Raw genomic sequence first — 18,762 nt, forward strand, 5'->3', positions numbered from 1 at the left:
GACAGCGCTCAGCCGCGGGCCAGCAGACGGCGTCTCTCCCGCGCGAGGCGCGCTGCAAAATTCGCGGGCGGGGAATGGGAGAGGCGTTCCTGGGCTCCCACCCAGGCGGCCGGAGCGGGAGCCTGGGATCTTCGAACCCCCGAGGCGCCAGGACAGAAATTAATTAGGTCGTTCTCCTCGCCGGATACTCACCGCTCAGGTCAAAGCCAGAAAAGCCACCTGTGACTTAGGAGTAAAGGAGGCTTGCAAACGAATTTGGTTGAGAGCAGAGGAAACTGCCACTACCTACAGAACTCACATCAAAGACATTTCGACTTCCCAGCCAAGAGTTGATCCATCAACTCCTCAACACTGTGCACCTAGGATCCCTGTGGCACTGCAGCCACAGGCTGAGCCAGGGAGTGGTGGAACGTACATATTTAAAAGACAGCCAATAATGCAAGTTGTAATTTGCCAACCTGGAAACAAACCTTAGAGGAAATCCTTTAGATGGCTAATCTGCTAAATTTTACAGATAAGCTAAGAGAGATTGAGTGAGGTACGCCACCTGCCGTGCTGACCACAGAACAGAGGAGACCCCCCCACCCCTGCCTCCCCAGACTGATGTTTGGTCTTATATGGAGAACATCCTACTAAAACAGAACCCACTTAGGCCCTCTAAGTTATTAGAGGAATGCAATATTTGTACAATAAAAATTGCAAAACCTCTTTGAAAGAAATGTTAAAAGACCTAAATAAGTGGAAAAGTATCCCATGTTCACGGATTAGGAGACAATATTGTGAAGATGGCAATATTTCCTAAAGCAACCTACAGTTCAACACAATGGATTTTGATAGGGATCAAAAATCCCAACTTTTTTTTTTTTTTTTTTTTGCAGAAATTGACAAGCTGATCCTAAAATTCATGTGGAAATGCAAGAGACCTAGAAAAGCCAAAACAGTTCTGAAAAAGAATGAAGTCAGTGGACTCACGCTTCCTAGTTTTAAAACTTAATACAAAACTACAGGTATCAAGATAGTGTAGTACCAGCATAAGGATAAACATAGATCAATGGACTAGAATCAAGGGCTCAGAAATAAAACTTACATTTATGATCGCTGGATTTTCAACAGGGTGCCAAGACTATTCAATGGGAAAAGAATAATATTTTTAATAAATGCTGCTGGGAAAACTGGATATCCCAAAAGAATTGAGTAGGATCCCCACCTCATACTATATACAAAAATTAACTCAAAATGGATTTAAGATCTCTAAATTTTACATTTAGAGAGCTAAACTATAAAACTATAAAGCTAAAACTATAAAATTCTAAGGGAAAAACATAGGAGTAAATCTTCATGACTTTGGATTAGCAATGCTGTCTTAGCTATGATATCAAAAGTGCAAGCAGCAAAAGAAAAAGATAAATTGGGCTGGGCACAGTGGCTCATGCCTGTAATCCTAGTACTTTGGAAGGCCGAGGTGGGTGGATCACCTGAGGTCAGGAGTTCAAGACCAGCCTGCGGAACACAGTGAAACCCCATCTCTACTAAAAATACAAAACTTAGCAGGGCATGGTGGCACATGCCTGTAATCCCAGCTACTCCGGCGGCCAAGGCAGGAGAATTGCTTGAACCCAGAGGCGGAGGTTGCAGTGAGCCAAGATCACGGCACTGTACTCCAGCCGGGGCGACAGAGCGAAAATCCGTCTCAAAACACACACATACACACACACACACACACACACACACACACACAACAAAACAGAACCAGAAAAAGGTAATTTGAAACTTATCAAATTTTAAAACTTTTGTGCTTCCAAGGCACCCTCAAGAAAGTGAAAGATGGCCAGGCACAGTGGCTTATGCCTGTAATCCCAGCACTTTGGGAGGCCGAGGTGGGTTGATCGTCTGAGGTCAGGAGTTCAAGACCAGCCTGGCCAACATGGCAAAATGTTCTACTAAAAATACAAAAATTAGCTGGGAATGGTGGCGTACACCTGAAATCCCAGCTACTAGGGAGGCTGAGGCAGGAGAATCGCTTGAACCCAGGAGGCAGAGGTTGCAGTGAGTTGACATTGTGCCACTGCACTCCAACCTGGGAGACAGAGTGAGAATCCATCTCAAAAAAAAAAAAAAAAAAGTAGAAGACAATCTCCAAAATAGAAGAAAATATTTGCAAATCATATTTCTAATTAGAAATTCATATCCAGAATAAACTCTTACAACTCAACCATTTTTTAAAAAGTAGTGGGCAAATATAAAAATGTCGATAAGCATGACCATGGAAAGATGCTCACCATCATTAGCCATCAGGAAAATGCAAACCAAAACCACAATGAGATACTACCTCACACAGACTGGGATAGTTATAATCAAAAAGATAGATAATAACAAGTATTTGTGAGGATGTGGAGAAATTGGAACCCTCACAGATTACTGATGGGAATGTAAAATGGTGCAAACACTTTGGCAATTCCTCAAAAACTTAAACATAACATGACCATGTGATCTGGCAATTCCAATCCTAAGAACATACTCAAGAGAACAAAAAACATAGATCCACACAAAAACTTGTACATAAATGTTCACAGCAGCATTAGTCATATAATCAAAATATGAATACAACCCAATGTTCACCAACTGATGAACAGATAGACAAAATTTGGTATATCCATACAATGGAATATCTATCACACATAAAAAGAAATGAAGTTCTGATCCGTGCTTACAACATGGATGAACCTTGAAAACATTATAGTAGGTGAAAGAAGTCAGACCAAAAAGACCACATATTGTATGGGGAGTGACAGCTATTGGACATGGGGTTTCTTTTTGGAGAAAAATGTTCTGGAATTAGATAGTGGTGATGGTTATGCATCACCACTATCACATCACCAATTGTGTGAATATACTGAAAACCACTGAATGGTGCACTTTATGAATTTATGGTATGTAAATTGTATCTTAAAGCTGTTATTAAGGATTTTTGCAGAACTGAAATATCTACTAAACATAAGAAATGTGGCCAGGCGTGGTGACCCACACCTGTAATCCCAACACTCTGGGAGGCCGAGGCGGGTGGATCACCAGAGGTCAGGAGTTCGAGACCAGCCTGGCGAACATGGTGAAACCCTGTCTCTACTAAAACTACAAAAATTAGCCGGACATGGTGGCACGTGACTGTAATCTCAGCTACTGGGAAGGCTGAGGCAGGAGAATCGCTTGAACCCAGGAGGCAGAGGTTGCAGTGAGCTGAGATCACACCACTGCACTCCAGCCTAGGTGACAAGAGCAAAACTCCATCTCAAAAAAAAAAAGAAATGTATATAAGAGTGTGTGTGTGTGTGTTCGCATGTGTGTGAAAGCAGGCAAATATTTTTTTTTGAGACAAGGTATCACTCTGTTGCCCAGGCTGGAGTGCAGTGGCACAATCATGGCTCACAACAACCTCTGGTGCTCAGGTGATTCTCCCACCTCAGCCTCCCGAGCAGCTGGGACTACAGGCATGCACCACCATGCCTGGGTAATTTTCATCATCATTATTATTATTATTATTATTATTATTATTATTTTTGTAGAGATGGGATTTCGCCATGTTGCCCAAGCCAGTCTCAAACTCCTGAGCCCAAGCAATCCACCCTCCTTGGCCTCCCAAAGTGCTGGGATTACAGGCGTGAGCCACTGCGCCTGGCCAGAATTTTGGAAAGCTTTACAATAGTATATTTAAGTGGATAGATAGGATGGAGAGAAGGGATTTTTGTTGTTGTTGTTTATTTTCTTCTTTTTGCTTGCCTATATTTTTTAATTTCTCCAAGAATGAAACTGTATTACTTTTGTCCTAATAAAAACCTTCAAAATATTCTATTAAATCAACTGAATGAGTACCCAACACTGACTCTAATAGTCCTGCCCCAAGTGACATGGTCCCACCTAAATTGATGAAAGAAGATTGATAAAAAGTGAGAAAGGGCTGGGTGCGGTCGCTCATGCCTGTAATCCCAGTGCTTTGGGAGGCTGAGGCGGGAGGATCATGAGGTCAGGAGATCGAGACCATCCTGGCTAACACGGTGAAACCCCATCTCTACTAAAAATACAAAAAATTAGCCGGGCATGGTGGCGGGCGCCTGTAGTCCCAGCTACTCGGGAGGCTGACACAGGAGAATGGCGTGAACCCAGGAGGCGGAGCTTGCAGTGAGCCGAGATCGCGCCACTGCACTCCAGCCTGGGTGACAGAGTGAGACTCCAACTCAAAAAAAAAAAAAGTGAGAAAGATTTCATATACTTTTTAAAGTCCTCTCAGACAAGATTATTTGAAGGAAAGCATTCAACAAAGGGCTAAGATTCTAAAACTACTTTATTAACATGTGAAAGTGAAAGCAAAGTCTAAATTTAAAAAGCTGTTTTCTGCCCTGGCCAGTAACTCTTCCACACTGCCAAGTCCTTTTGCTGAGATGTTGTGATGCTATCAGAAACCTTGGCAGCAGCTATGACCATCCCTGGATTCAAATCAAGGCTTTGTCCTTACAGGGCTTCATATTTTGCTATAAACGGCAACACTTAACAGCACGACATACAAATTTATTGTACTATATACAATGACAATATTTCTCTGTAATGTGTTTTATTACATTCCCTAGTCAGAGGATAAGTGATATCAATGACTTTATGTTGTCATTGCAGTTTAAAAATAACTTTGTGATGTCAAAGTACAATAAGTGTATTTGCCCACTGAGAACAGCTATAAAGATGATCAAATAAAAGCTACATATCTAAAGTTAATATTTGCTAGTAGAGTCATCTCTCTAAAGATTATATGTCTAAAACAAACATCCAGGAAACAACTACGCTCCACAGGCCTGGATACCAGAGATATAAAGATGAGTAATGAGAATGAGGACACTTTGGTGGGTGGGAGGAGGAAGGCTGTTCCGAAGTTTAAATGAAGGAATGTTATGAGCAAGTGCTTTGAGACATTAAAGCAGCAAATATAAGGCACACATATTTTTAGGGCAAAATGGGGCTGTCACGTTTTTTTTTTTTATTGTTGTTTTTGAGATAGGGTCTCACTGCATTGTCCAGGCTGGAGTGCAGTGGTGCAATCTCAGCTCCCTGCAACCTCCACCTCCCGGACTCAAGTGATCCTCTGGCCTCAGCCTTCCAAGTAGCTGGTACTGCAGGTGTGCGCAACCATACCCAGATAACTTTTTGTATTTTTGGTAGAGACACGGTTTTGCCACGCTACCCAGGCCAATCTCAAACTCTTGGACTCAAACGATCTACCTGCCTTGGCCTCCTAAAGTGCTGGGATTACAGGCATGAGCCACTGCACCTGGCTGGGGCTGTCATGTTTTAATGTAGAAAGAGAATGCTTAAAGAAATTAAATGACTTGCCCATCTTTTAAGAAAAACAGGAATAATCAGCTGGACCCAAGACATCTGATTCTCAGTTGTGCTTCTAGGGGAACTCTGAGAGGACAAAAGGAAAACACCTGGGTGAGGCCCACCTGTGGTGTAAAGGCTACAGATATGTCCCAAGCACAAGAGGTTTACTTCACCCTAAAAGGGAGGGTGGGACATACATGCATTGTTGGGTGCAAACAAATCCAAACTCACACAAGTGAATTTGGGGTTTGGCTGACATCCCAATACTTCAGAAGTGATTCATGCAGAGCTACATCCTTCAAATCTTAAGATGGAAGTGGAACTTGCCATGCATGCCGTTGTTAAAAAGAATGTCCTTAGAGCCAAGAACCTAGACAGGCATGGCTGATAAACTCATTGTGTCTTACAACGGCATAACAAATGCAATAATGTCCCTTTAATACAGTGATTGACCTAACATTATACTCATGGCTACTTTTCCTTTTAGTCAAAACATAGGTTTTCTCCTCCTTTTCTACTCGCTCCCCAATATGGCAGCTCTTCCCGTCTCTCCTCTCAAGTTCTCCTAGGAATGTGAACTGGGATCAGAAACCCTGGGTCCTGCTCATTATTACTGTTCTTTTTTAAATTGCATGGTTAAACTATGACTTGTTACTGGCTTGGTTTCACTTAATAATCAATCAGGTTGCAGAAATTAACCTATGTCATCATCATTTAACAGAGAAAACAATAACATCATGCTAAGCCAATAGCAGTGTGTGGATCACCAACAGCAACCAAAAGAATACAAACAAAACCAAAAGACTAAAGGCATTTCTACTTATTGTAATGATACACACCCAGCAAGGTACGTCGAAAACCAGAGGAAACTAGACGATGAGTAAAGTTCTGCCGCCCAGTTTGTTAGCATCATTGCAAACCCTAAGATGGAAAGCATCTTTTGGAACCCTGCAATTCTACCATCCAAGAAAAAAAAAATTTTTTTGGTTACTTTTCTACAGTGGCTCACGCCTGTAATCCAAGCACTTTGGGAGACCGAGGAGGGTGGGTTGCCTGAGCTCAGGAGTTCGAGATCAGCCTGGGCAACACAGTGAAACCCTGTATCTACTAAAAATACAAAAAATTAGCTGGGTGTGGCGGCGTGCACCTGTTGTCCCAGCAACTTGGGAGGCTGAGGCAGGAGAAATGCTGCCTCAGCAATTCTGAACCCAGGAGGCATAGGTTGCAGTGAACCTAGATTGCGCCACTGTACTCCAGCCTGGGTGACAGAGTGAGAGTCCGTCTCCAAAAAAAAAGAGAAAATTTCACCAAGGGTATTTCTTAACAAGCATTTTTCTATGTTATTAAATACCTACGTCATTGTGGAAATGTAGGCTTTTGGTTAACATGAAACAATTAGCATGACTACACAGAGCTGAAATCATTCAGTTCAGAGTGAAGATAGTGTGCTTGCTTTAGCCTATGTTGTCAGATTCTAAATAAAGGCAAGGTTTCTATTAATCATTTTGAAAACTGAGAATTACCCCTAGACCCCTGGGCATCAGGAAACGCAAATCTAAGATCATCCACTTTTGTTTCTAGACAAGACAGTCAAGGTTAAGGACTTGTTCACTTGCTCAGCCCTCATTACCATGAGATGGTGTCCAGAACCTGGCTATGTGCCTGCCTGGGATTAGAGCACATCTCCACCTCTCTTTAAAGTGTGGACCTCCCTGTTCCAGGTCCCCTGATCTAAGGACTTCTTGTAAAGGAGGGAGACTCGCTTGGCCCATGGCCTCTGTCTGGTTTATCTTCTGAGCTCAGAAACCCCAGTGTTAACCATACCAGAGTAGAATTCTCAGCCTGATTATACCAAGTGTTTTTGCTCACTGCAAGCAGATTCCAGCTTTCATCAGAACCTTGACAATGGTACCTCCTGTTAGGGCACTCCCTGGTAGTTAACTCTGCCAAACCCCCTATGAAGAATTCACATTCCAGGCTGGGTCAGGTGGTTCACACCTGTAATCCTAGCACTGTGGGAGGCCAAAATGGGAGGATTGCTTGAGGCCAGGAATTCAACACCAACCTGGCCAACATAGCAAGACACCATTTCTATTTTTATTTTATAGCTGTTAAATTAAACAGCTTCGAAAATTCACATTCTAATTGCATGAATTTTCTCACCAGCTCTTGTTTCACACAGTCCTATTTGGCCTTTCTGTGAAATACACAGCTGGGCAGAGCAAGTTATTTTATACATTTGTTATTAAGGAGGATTTTTTTCCCCCACCTCAGGTGTCTGTTACTACTAAGGAAAGCCTACACCTATGTAATAGTACCTTGTCTTTGCAATGCCTTTTTTTTCTGTCAGCCCAGAGCTACCCTGCAAGGTAAGTGGTTGAAAGCCATTATTCTCATTTTGCAAATGAGCAAAAATAAAGTAGTGAGTAATTAAATCATCTTGCTTCAGCCTTAGTGGAGATTTAAGGAATAGAGACTTCACTCTCTTGACATGAACTCTGACTCAAAATCTGGCAGAGACTTTTCAGTGAAAATTAGAAATCAGTCTGTAAAATATCTTTTTGCATTATTTTCACATTTTCCCCACTTTAGTTGCCCTAAGTTTAAGAATTCGAGTCCACAGGAGGTAGCACTGCCAGCAGGGTAAAAATATGTCAACACCTAGTGCTCAACCACACTGCATTGCCTGTCTGTCTCTCTTTCTCTTTCTTTCTTTCTTTCTTTCTTCCTTTCTCTCTCTCTTCTTTCCTTCTTTCTTCTTTTGCTCTTTCTTTCTTTCTCTCACATTCTCCTTTCTTTCTCTCACATTCTCCTTTCTTTCTCTCTCTCTCCCTCCCTCCCTCTCTCTTTCTCTTTCTTTCTTTCTCTCTCTCTTTCTTTCCTTCTTTCTTCTTTTGTTCCTTCTTTCTTTCTCTCACATTCTCCTTTCTTTCCTTCTTTCTCTCTTTCTTTCTCTCTCTCTCTCCCTCCATCCCTCTCTCTCTTTCCTTCTCTTTCTTTCTTTCTTTTTCTCTCTTTCTTTATTTCTTTCTTTCTCTCTGACAGAGTCTTGCTGTGTTGTCCAGGCTAGATAGAGTACAGGAGTGTGATCATGGCCCACTGCAGCCTCAAACTCCTGGGCTCAAGCAATCCTCCCAAGTAACTGGGACTAAAGGTATGCACCACCACATCCAGCTAATATTTTATTTTATTTATTTATTTTATTTTTATTATTATTATTTTTTTTTTTTAGAGACAGGGTCTTGCTATGTTGCCAGAGCTTGTCTTGAACTCCTGGCTTTAAGCAATCCTCCTTCCTTGGCCTCCCAAAGTGCTGGGATGACAGGTATCAGCCACCACACCCTGCTACACAGCATGTTGTTTCTATGTCCAAAATACATCACTTCAGAGACATGCATTTTGTAAGAATTTGACAAAAACGGGCTCAATAAAGGTCTATTTAACAATAAAAGCTCTAGACTCTTTGAGGACAGGGGCTGACCCAGGGATTTTTTCTTTTTCTATTTCTCCTTTAAGATTTCCATAGAAACACTTTATACAACGCAGCAGGTTGGTAAATATCTGTCAGAATTCAGATTGAATTAATTTCACTTAAGCCCTAGAATATTGGGCTAATAGACAATTTTGTAGACCATACAACTGAAATCTCTCACCATTTCTTGCTCTGTAACAGCCCATATCATGCTGAGCAGTTCAAAGAACAAATGGAGGTGCTTCCTTCAACACGCACTTCTTAAGACGGCAATGTAGATCCAACTTCCCCATTTCTCTACATTTTTACTCTTGATTTATTGATGACCTAATTAGTCTATGGGGCTTGTTATTTATTTCTTTATCTCATTCAATGTGTTTTTTCTAGAAGTATATTTCAGAAGATTTTGAGGGTAGCAGTTTAGATAGCCAGGGCATGGTTGCTCCCAGCATGTAAAACAACTGGAAAATATGAATATGCTACATGTGTGGCCCTGAAGAGGTGGAGTACATGGGAATGGGACAGAGTCAACGGTATACCCAGCAAGGATTGGTGCAGTACAGAGTTCCTGAGAGGTGGCTGCCTGCTCTGAGACTACGTTTCCCAGTACTCCCTGCATCTAAGTAGTTATGGCATCTAAGTAACTTAGTCATATGACTAAGTTTTGAGTCAATGAAAAGTCATCAGGGCTGGACAGCTGCAGTGGCTCACACCTGTAATCCCAGCACTCTGGGAGGCTGAGGCGGGCAGACCACCTGAGGTCAGTAGTTCGAGACCAGCCTGACCAACATGGTGAAACCCCGTCTCTACTAAAAATGTAAAAATTAACTGGGCAAGGTGCCATGCACCTGTAATACCAGCTATTCGGGAGGCTGAGGCAGGAGACTAGCTTGAATCCAGTAGACAGAGGTTGCACTCCAGCCTGGGTGGCAAGAACAAAACTCCGTCTAAAAAAAAAGAAAAAGAGAGAGAGAGACCAGGACTGGACACGCTGGTTCATGCCTATAATCCTAGCACTCCGGGAAGCAGGGAGTAGGCTGAAGGGATCGCTTGAGCCCAGGAGTTCGAGACCAACCTGGGCAACATAATAAAACCCTGTCTCTCAAAAAATTTGATTTAATTTAAAATACAGAAAATATCTGAGTATCTTTCAATGAAAAAAATAAATAAATAAAATGCAAAAAAATATATTCAGTGGAACTTCCTAACTATGCTCCCTTTTGGGCCCATCCATTTCCATCAGTGACACCACCAATTTGTCCAGTATCCCAAAGATGACACTTTTGTGAAAGTATCGAGCACAGTGCCTAATTCACAGGCTCTTAACAATTATTAATTCACTTTTCCTTTCCCTTTCACCTATCAGATTAGAAACATGGATTTCTCATTGACTGTTCTCTTTCCATAATCGTTTATGCTCAAATGACATTGTTCACTATTAGCCTGAATTCACCCAGGTATCTACCCTCCTGCTTAGTCTGACCTTAGTCCGGACCACACTCAACCATGCCAGAATTATCTCTATAGCTTCCCTACTGCTTTCTCTGCCTCCATTGTCTCTTCCTTACAATCCGTCCTGCGCATTAAAGAAAGAGCAGCGTGATATGCCAGACGAAGATGTATGTGTTACCACCTCCTCCTCCAGCCTACCGTGTCAATCCAAGTTCGACTGCTTGGCTTTTGCAGCCTATAGATTTGGCCTCCTCATCCTCCTCAGTGTACCTCTTTGTCCCTACCCCTGATACCACTCTTCTTCTCATAATCAGGGCTGCCTCCTCGTGTCAAATGAGATATCAAATTCTGTCCCTTTCATTTCCTAAGTAGTTCTCAAGTCAGTCTTCTCAACTCCATTCTCATGGCTTCAGCTTTAATCTGATACTAATTCTCACCTGAATTGTTACCAAGTCTTCTATCTTCTTCCAGTCTTGTCCTCATCCAATCCATTTTCCATATGGCTGCCAGAGGGATTTTTCTAGAGTCAACCTGTCCAATATGACAGCCAAGAGCCACATCTGGATATCTACATTTAAATTTAAAAATTTAAAAATTCCGTTCCTCTGTCACACTGGCCACATCTCAAGCGCTCAGCAGCCTCATGTGTTTATTGGTTATCATGTTCAATAGAAAAGATTACAGAACATTTTATCATTGCTGAAAGTTCTATGGAACAGTGCATTTCTATAATGTAAATTTGATCATATCTCTCCTGTGCTTAACACCATTTAATGTTTCTTCCACCTAGAATAAAGTCGTTTTAGTAGAAGGGTTCATATGTTGACTTTAGCCTTCTTCTGCCCTATATCCTTCACCTGCCTGCATTGTACCCTATTTTCCAGTTTTACCAAACTATTCACCATCCCACAATGTGTCATCATGACTTTGCACATGGCCATGCCTCTGCTAGGGTTGCCCTTCTCCATTTTGGCCACTTGTATCACCCCAAACCATTCTCCCAACTTCACTTTGGGCATTGCCTCATTTGGCAGATATGATGGTGAATTTTACATGTCAGCTTGACTGGGCTAAGGGATGCCCAGACAGCTGGTAAAGCCTTATTTCTGGGTGTGCCTGTGAGGATGGTTCTGGAAGAGGTTCACATTTAAAACAGTAGACTGAGTAAAGAAGATCTGCCCTCACGCATGTGAGCAGGCACCATCCAATACATTGAGGGCCCAGATAGAACAGAAATGCAAAAGAAAGGTGACCGTGCTGTCTCTTCTTGAGCAGGGTCATCCATTCTCTTCTACCTTCAGACATCAGAGCTCCTGGTTCTGCAACCTTCAGACTCCCGGATTTACACTAGTGACTCCTCACCCGCACCCCATTTTCAGGCTTTTGGTCTTGAAGAGAGTTACACAGTTGGCTCCCCTGGTTCTCAGAAATTTGTTCTTGGACTGAATCACACATTAGCTTCCCTGGTTCTCCAGCTTGAAGGTGGCATATTGAGGGACTTTCTGATCTCCATAATACATGAGCCAATTACTATAATAAATCCATATATGTGGATTTAGATAGATAGGTTTATTATTTTTATAAAGAAGAGTGTATATATATATACATATATATACACACACACATACATGCGCACACACACACATACATGCACACACATACACACACACACACTTCTGTTTCTCTGGAGAACCCTGACTAATACAGTAGGCTCTCCCTGGCCCTGCCCCAGACTCTCCCCTCATTCTCAGAGTTGGCCACTCCTGCCATTGTGATCACATAACATATTATTCAGGCCTCCCTGGTAGTGCCTTTCTTTATCTGCCCACTTACTAGACCATGAACTCTTTGGGGCAGGCACCATGTTTCATTTATTTTGTAGCCTTGTGATATAGCAGAATGTCTAGCACACAAGTAGCTACTTAAATATTTATGGTATGAAAGAAGCGGCGTAGCCTAGAAAAGAGGCGGTGTTCTTTCTTCCCTGGTCTTCAGTACCTCACATCTGGGAGGATTTGCTGCTCCAAATGCCATTACTTCTCCTCCCATTCTGCACAACCCTTCAGCTGTCATCCTCTCCCAGTGCAGTTGATTGTTGCCCATGGCCACATTGTTGGTTACAAAAGACAAGGAAGACCAGGGAGATACTGAAAAATTGAGTTACAAGAGCCCTGTCTTCTCCAAGAACAAGGATCAGGCTTGAGAGAGTCTAATCACCTTTCTTTAAGCAGCTGATTTCCCTTGGTCTCTGTGTTCATGAGGCCGTTGTCTTCTGTCCCTGAGAGAAGGACCAGAAGAGCCAGACGGTTGCTGTAGTCAAGTGTATATGCTCAGATTTGGATTATTAATGCCTTATTACATCTCTTAGACCACGTCTCCATGTGTTGAAGCCCTCATCAGAATAGGTCATGACTAGAAGTCTGAAATTCTTTACTACTTTACATTCTATACGATATAATTTAGCACTTCGTTGTATTCTGTCTTACAGTATTTCCAACATTAATTTTACTATTTATATTCTCCACCTCCATTGTAGGTACCCTGCATGCAAGAAAAATGCATCTTCCACACTACTTTGCATAGTGATAATTACTCAGTCGGTGCTTAGTCAATATGGATAGGTTGATCAATTGGCTTGATTGGTCTAATCTGTGAGTTTGTATAGCCCCACAAACAATTAAGAACATTCCCAAAGACTGGTGCTGTTTTACACAACTCTGAAACATCAAATAGTTTTCTAGGTAATCTGATTCTGCCTTATTCAGAAAAACCGAAGTTGCATTTGTATAACCTTCAACATTTCCCTATTAGTGTGATAGACTGTTAACATTGTTTGCCCCCAATGAACAATGCCCCGTAGAGTTCATACCCTCGTGTTATTCCTTCTCACACCGAGGCAGGTCTTGGTCATATGACTTGCTTTGGCAAATGGGTTGTTAGCTAGCATGATGCAAGCAGAGGTTTGAAAAGCTCTAGTCCTCTTAGAAACCTCCCTTTTGTTAGCCAGGCATGATGGGGGGAGGCTGTAATCTCAGCTACTCGGGAAGCTGAGGCAGGAGAATCGCTTGAATCCAGGAGGCGGAGGTTGCAGTGAGCCGAGATTGCGCCACTGCACTCCAGCCTGGGCAACAAGAGCGAAACTCTGTCTAAAAAAAAAAAAAAAAAAAAAAAAACCTCCCTTTTGGAACTCAGATTCCATGCTGTGAGGAAGTCCAACTACTGCTAGAGGAAAAAAGGTATGTAGAAAGGTATGTATGGAGTATGTGAGACCACACAAGACGTGGCAGAGTAAAGCCGTCTTGGATGTTACAGTCCCATTCAAGCCCTCAGATGATGGTACCTGCATGACAGGCAAGACCAGCAGAGCTGCCCAGCTGCCTAGATTGCTGAGTCATGAGCAAATGAATAGTTATTGTGTTAAGCCACTGGTTTTGAAGGTGGTCTATTATGCCACAATAGACAACCAAAACACTCAGAATCTTGATTGCTTGAGCCCAAGAGGTCAAGGCTACAGTGAGCTATGATCACTCCACTGCACTCCAGCCTGGGCGACGGAGTGAGACTCTGTCTCAAAAAAGAAAAAAGTTTTGCCTCTTCTTCCTAATCACCAACATGAGCTGATTAATGTCACCTATGTGTAGGTTCCATTTTTAAATGCTTTAATGCATCGTAAGTGACATACAAAATATTATTTCCGATTTGACTAAGGAATAGTTTACTTCCAGACATTTCTGGGAAATTGAGCTTTTAGAATCCGACTTTTTTTGTCTATGTAGTTAGTGTCTTCAAAAAGACAAAATTAAGTTTGTCTCTAATTCTTTTTTTTTTTTTTTTTTCTTATTTTTTGGCTTTTGCTCCTTAGTAAGTATCTAGGGAAAAGTAAAATTTGATCTCTTGAGTCTCATGTCCTGTTTTTTGCATTTGCCAAAATGTTCCATTAACTTCATCCCAAGTTTAAAAAAACTTTGTGTGAATATGCTTTTTGCCAAAGCATCAAGAATAGTGCCAGAAAGAACAATTCTACAAAAATAGATGTCTTCAGTCTGCATCTATGAGAATTCTACAAGTCAAATACTTTGTAGCTATCTTATGAGAGTCATAGTTCATAGTTTTCTCTGAAAATGGGTTTTGACCATTTATGAATCTTACTTTTTTTTTTATTTTTACAATTTTTTTTTCTTTAAGTAGCACCAGGATGAATCTTCCTTTTAAGCATAGCATTGACCTCATTTTTTCCCCTTGGCTATGGGTTATATTTTATATTTTCTCTTTTCCTTCTTTATGTACCTTCTATAAGTTGATCTTAGAAGAAATAATTTCTCCCTTATGTCTAAATTGGAAAAAGTGTGGTTTACCTTGAATGAAGAAGTTTCTTTAATCCTCTCATTGGGTATTGAAAAGTTCACTAACATTGATAAGCAAAAAGAATTTAAAAAGGAAAAAAAGCCACAAAAGTTAGTTTTTCAGCTGTTGAGATGGTTTCAGAGTGGTCCTGCCTATTTAAAATAAAGTATGATCTCTCAATCAGTGCCAGTAGATGAACTGTTTGTTGCTGCAATGAGAAAAGCACAAAAACTGAAAGTGTTTATAAACTTTTTTAGTATTTTCATATGGCCATGACATCCAACTATGTGATCATCTTTCTCATAACCCAGTTGTATTGCGTATTATAAAATATTGGTCAATTCACTTTGACTGCATTCAGAGGCCAAGGCAGGAGGATCACTTGAGGTCAGGAGTTTGAGATAAGCTTGGCCAACATAGTGAAACCCCATCTCTACTAAAAATACAAAAATTAGCCAGGCATGGTGGCAGGCGCCTGTAATCCCAGCTACTTAGGAAGCTGAGGCGGGAGAATCGCTTGAACCCAGGAGGCAGAAGTTGCAGTGAGCCAAGATTGCGCCACTGTACTCCAGCCTGGGCAACAGAGAGATACTCTGTCTCCAAGAAAAAAAAAATGTTTTAATCATTTGTTGATTATTATTACTTGATAGTTTCTAACCTTACGATGCTCTAATACTATGTTAAATCTTTACTATTCATTCAACTGTACATATAAGAAATACAAAATATCAGAATTGGGCCAGGTGGGATGGCTTACACTTATAATTCCAGCACTTAGGGAGCCTAAGATGAGAGGATCACTTGAGCCCAGGAGTTTGAAACAAGCCTGGGCAACATGACTAGACCCTATCTCTACAAAAAGTACAAAAATTAGCCAGGGGTGATGGCTTGCGCCTATATTCGCAGCCAATAGGGAGGCTGAAGCAAGAGGATCGGTTGAGCCTGGGAAGTCAAGGCTGGAGTGAGCCATGATCTCATTAGTACACCCAAGCCTGGATGATAGAACAAGACCCTGTCTCAAAAAAAAAAAACAAAAAAAAATCAGAGTTTTACAACCTTTTTTAAAAGGGCATGAAATAACCTGCTTCATTCTCTTGGCTCAGTATGAGTAATTGTACCCAAGTTTAGACAACTCAAAATAAATGACACATATGCTAAAGTTAAAATTCATTTCACTTACTCCACAATAGCACCTACTGATTTAGCTGCCTCTGCACGGAGACATGGGTGTAAGGTGGTTGTTTTAATAATATGAACTCAATGTATGGGCTAAATCCGTGACTCATGCATTATGAAGAACAAATGCATCTTTGGGTTATTTCAGGTGAAAGCCACTCCCAGCACTTAGTACGTAAGCCACACTCCTTGAAGTTGTGTATCTTCAAAATTTCTCTCCGTCTTACGAGATCATCACTAACTCAGGTTTTAGGCTAAGGAGGACTAAATGCATATAGCAAGTATTACATCCTTAATGCTTAGGTCTCTTCCTCTCCCATGGAACATCAACTTCAGGGCACTCTTGGTGCTGGTTTGCTCTGACACATGTCCCCGTCCCATTAATTGGGTTATTGCTTCCTTCCTGTGTGGGTTGAAGCAAGTCACTCAGTCTCTCTATGCTTCCAATCCCTCACCTGAAATAAAAAATGATGATAAAGATATTGTGAAGGTTAAATGACATTATGTATGTGAAAGTGTCTGCTGCAGGGCTGGACCTACCACGAGAGTAGAATGGTGGTTGCCAGGGACCAGGGGGTGCAGGAAATGGAGAGATGTTGATCAAAGGCTGCAAAGTTTCAGCTACCACGGGAACAAGTTCTGGGGATCTCATGTACAGCATGGATGGTGATGGATGCATGGATTAATTTGACTATAGTAATCACTACACACTGTATACGCATATCAAATCATCACATAAAACACATTAAATATATTACATCTTTATTTGACAATTAATTTTTTAAGCCTCAGTTTCTTTTCTTTTTCTTTTTCTTTTTTCTTTTTTTTTTTTTTTTTTTTTTTTTTTTTTTTTTTTTTTTTTTTTTTTGAGATGGAGTCTCACTCTGTCTTGCAGGCTGGAGTGCAGTGGTGTGATCTCGGCTCACTGCAACCTCTGCCTCCGGGGTTCAAGCAATTCTCCTGCCTCAGCCTCCATAGCTGGGACTAGAGGTGCGCGCCACCACATCCAGCTAATTTTTTGTATTTTTTTTAGTAGAGATATGAAGGAGTGGCCTGCCCCTCCACACCTGTGGGCATTTCTCGTTAGGTGGAACGAGAGACTTGAGAAAAGAAATGAGACACAGAGACAAAGTATAGAGAAAGAAAAAGTGGGCCCAGGGGTCCGGCGCTCACAATACAGAGGACCCACGGCCGGCACGGGTCTCTGAGTTCCCTCAGTATTTATTGATCATTATCTTTACCATCTTAGAAAAAGGGAAGTGGCAGGATAATAGGATCATCATAGGGAGAACGTCAGCAGTAAGACATATGAATACAGATCTCTGTGACATAAGTTTAAGGAAAAGTGCTGTGCCTTGATATGCATATGTAAACATCTCCACAAATCTTTTTAGTGCATAAAGAGCAGCATTGAGCTAGCAAGTCCCACTTTCAGCCCTAAGGCGGTTTTCTCCTTTCTCAGTAAACAGAACATACAATCGGGTTTTACACCAAGATGTTCCATTGCCCAGGGACGGGCAGGAGACAGATGTTTTTCTCTATCTCAACTGCCAAGAGGCCTTCTTTCCTCTTATACTAGTCCTCAGCAGAGACCCTTCCGGGTGTCAGGCTGGGGGATGATCAGGTCTTTCCCTTCCCACGAGGCCATATTTCAGACTGTCACATGGGGAGAAACCTTGGACAATACCTAGCTTTCCTAGGCAGAGGTCCCTGCGACCTTTGGCAGTATAAGTGTCCCTGGGTACTTGAGATTAAGAGAATGGTGATGACTTTTCACAAGCATGAGCCTTCAGGCACTTGTTTAACAAAGCACACCCTGCACAGCCCAAAATCCTTTAAACCTTGAGTCACCACAGCACACGTCTCTTGCAAGGACAAGGTTGGGGGTAGGGTCACAGATTAACAGCATCTCAAATGCAGAACAAAATGGAGTCTCTTATGTCTTCTTCTTTCTATATAGACATGGTAACAGTCTAATCTTTCTTTTCCCCACAGAGATGGGGTTTCACCATGTTGGCCAGGATGGTCTTAGTCTCCCGACCTCGTGATCCGCCCACCTCTGCCTCCCAAAGTGGTGGGATTACAGGCGTGAGCTACCGCGCCCAGTCAAGTCTCAGTTTCTTCATGTGAAAAATTTTACCCATGGCATAAGATTTGTAAATATTCTTTCCAGCCCCGGCCCCAGACCCTACAGCTGCCGAGATGTTGATGCTTAAGAAGAACCAGATTGCCATTTATGAACTCCTTTTTAAGGAGGGAGTCATGGTGACCAAGAAGGATGTCCACACGCCTAAGCACCCAGAGCTGGCAGACAAAAATGTGCCCAACCTTCATGTCATGAAGGCCATGCAGTCTCTCAGGTCCGAAGGCTATGTGAAAGAACAGTTTGCCTGGAGACATTTCTATTGGTAACTTACCAATGAGGGTATCCAGTATCTTTGTGATTACCTTCATCTCCCTCCGGAGACTGTTCCTGCCACCCTATGCCACAGCTGTCCAAAGACTGGCAGGTCTCAGCCTAAAGGCCTGGAGAGTGAGCAACTTGCAAGACTCCCAAGAGGGGAAGCCAACAGAGTTACCTACAGACAGAGTGCTGTGCCCCCTGATTGCCGACAAGAAAGCCGAGGCTGGGGGCTGGGTCAGCAACTGAATTTCAGTTTAGGGGCAGATTTGGTCGTGGATGTGGTCAGCCTCCTCAGTAAAACTGGAGAGGATTATTTTGCATTGAATAAATTTACAGCCAAAAAAAAAAAATTTAAAAAAAAAGATTTGTGAATACTGAAGGAAATAAGAATTAAAAGGGCCAAATGCTAATACATAGTACACCTCCAATTAAACCTACTGATTGCCTTTATGTGCAGTTCTGGACACAGGTCTTGACCCATTGTGTCTGAATTTCTGTCCAGGAGCCTGCCTGGGATGCCAATTTCTCAGAACCTGGAAGCATTCTTTGC

At 42.0% G+C, this 18,762-nt stretch overlaps 1 pseudogene; it reads left to right on the forward strand.

The window, feature by feature from the left end:
• Positions 1 to 17,989: 17,989 nt before the first annotated feature.
• On the forward strand, positions 17,990 to 18,510 carry LOC126941198 (40S ribosomal protein S10-like; annotated as a pseudogene).
• The last annotated feature ends 252 nt before the right edge of the window (positions 18,511 to 18,762 follow it).

This window comes from Macaca thibetana, chromosome 18, assembly GCF_024542745.1.
Source record: "Macaca thibetana thibetana isolate TM-01 chromosome 18, ASM2454274v1, whole genome shotgun sequence".
Classification (NCBI taxonomy): Eukaryota; Metazoa; Chordata; class Mammalia; order Primates; family Cercopithecidae; genus Macaca; species Macaca thibetana.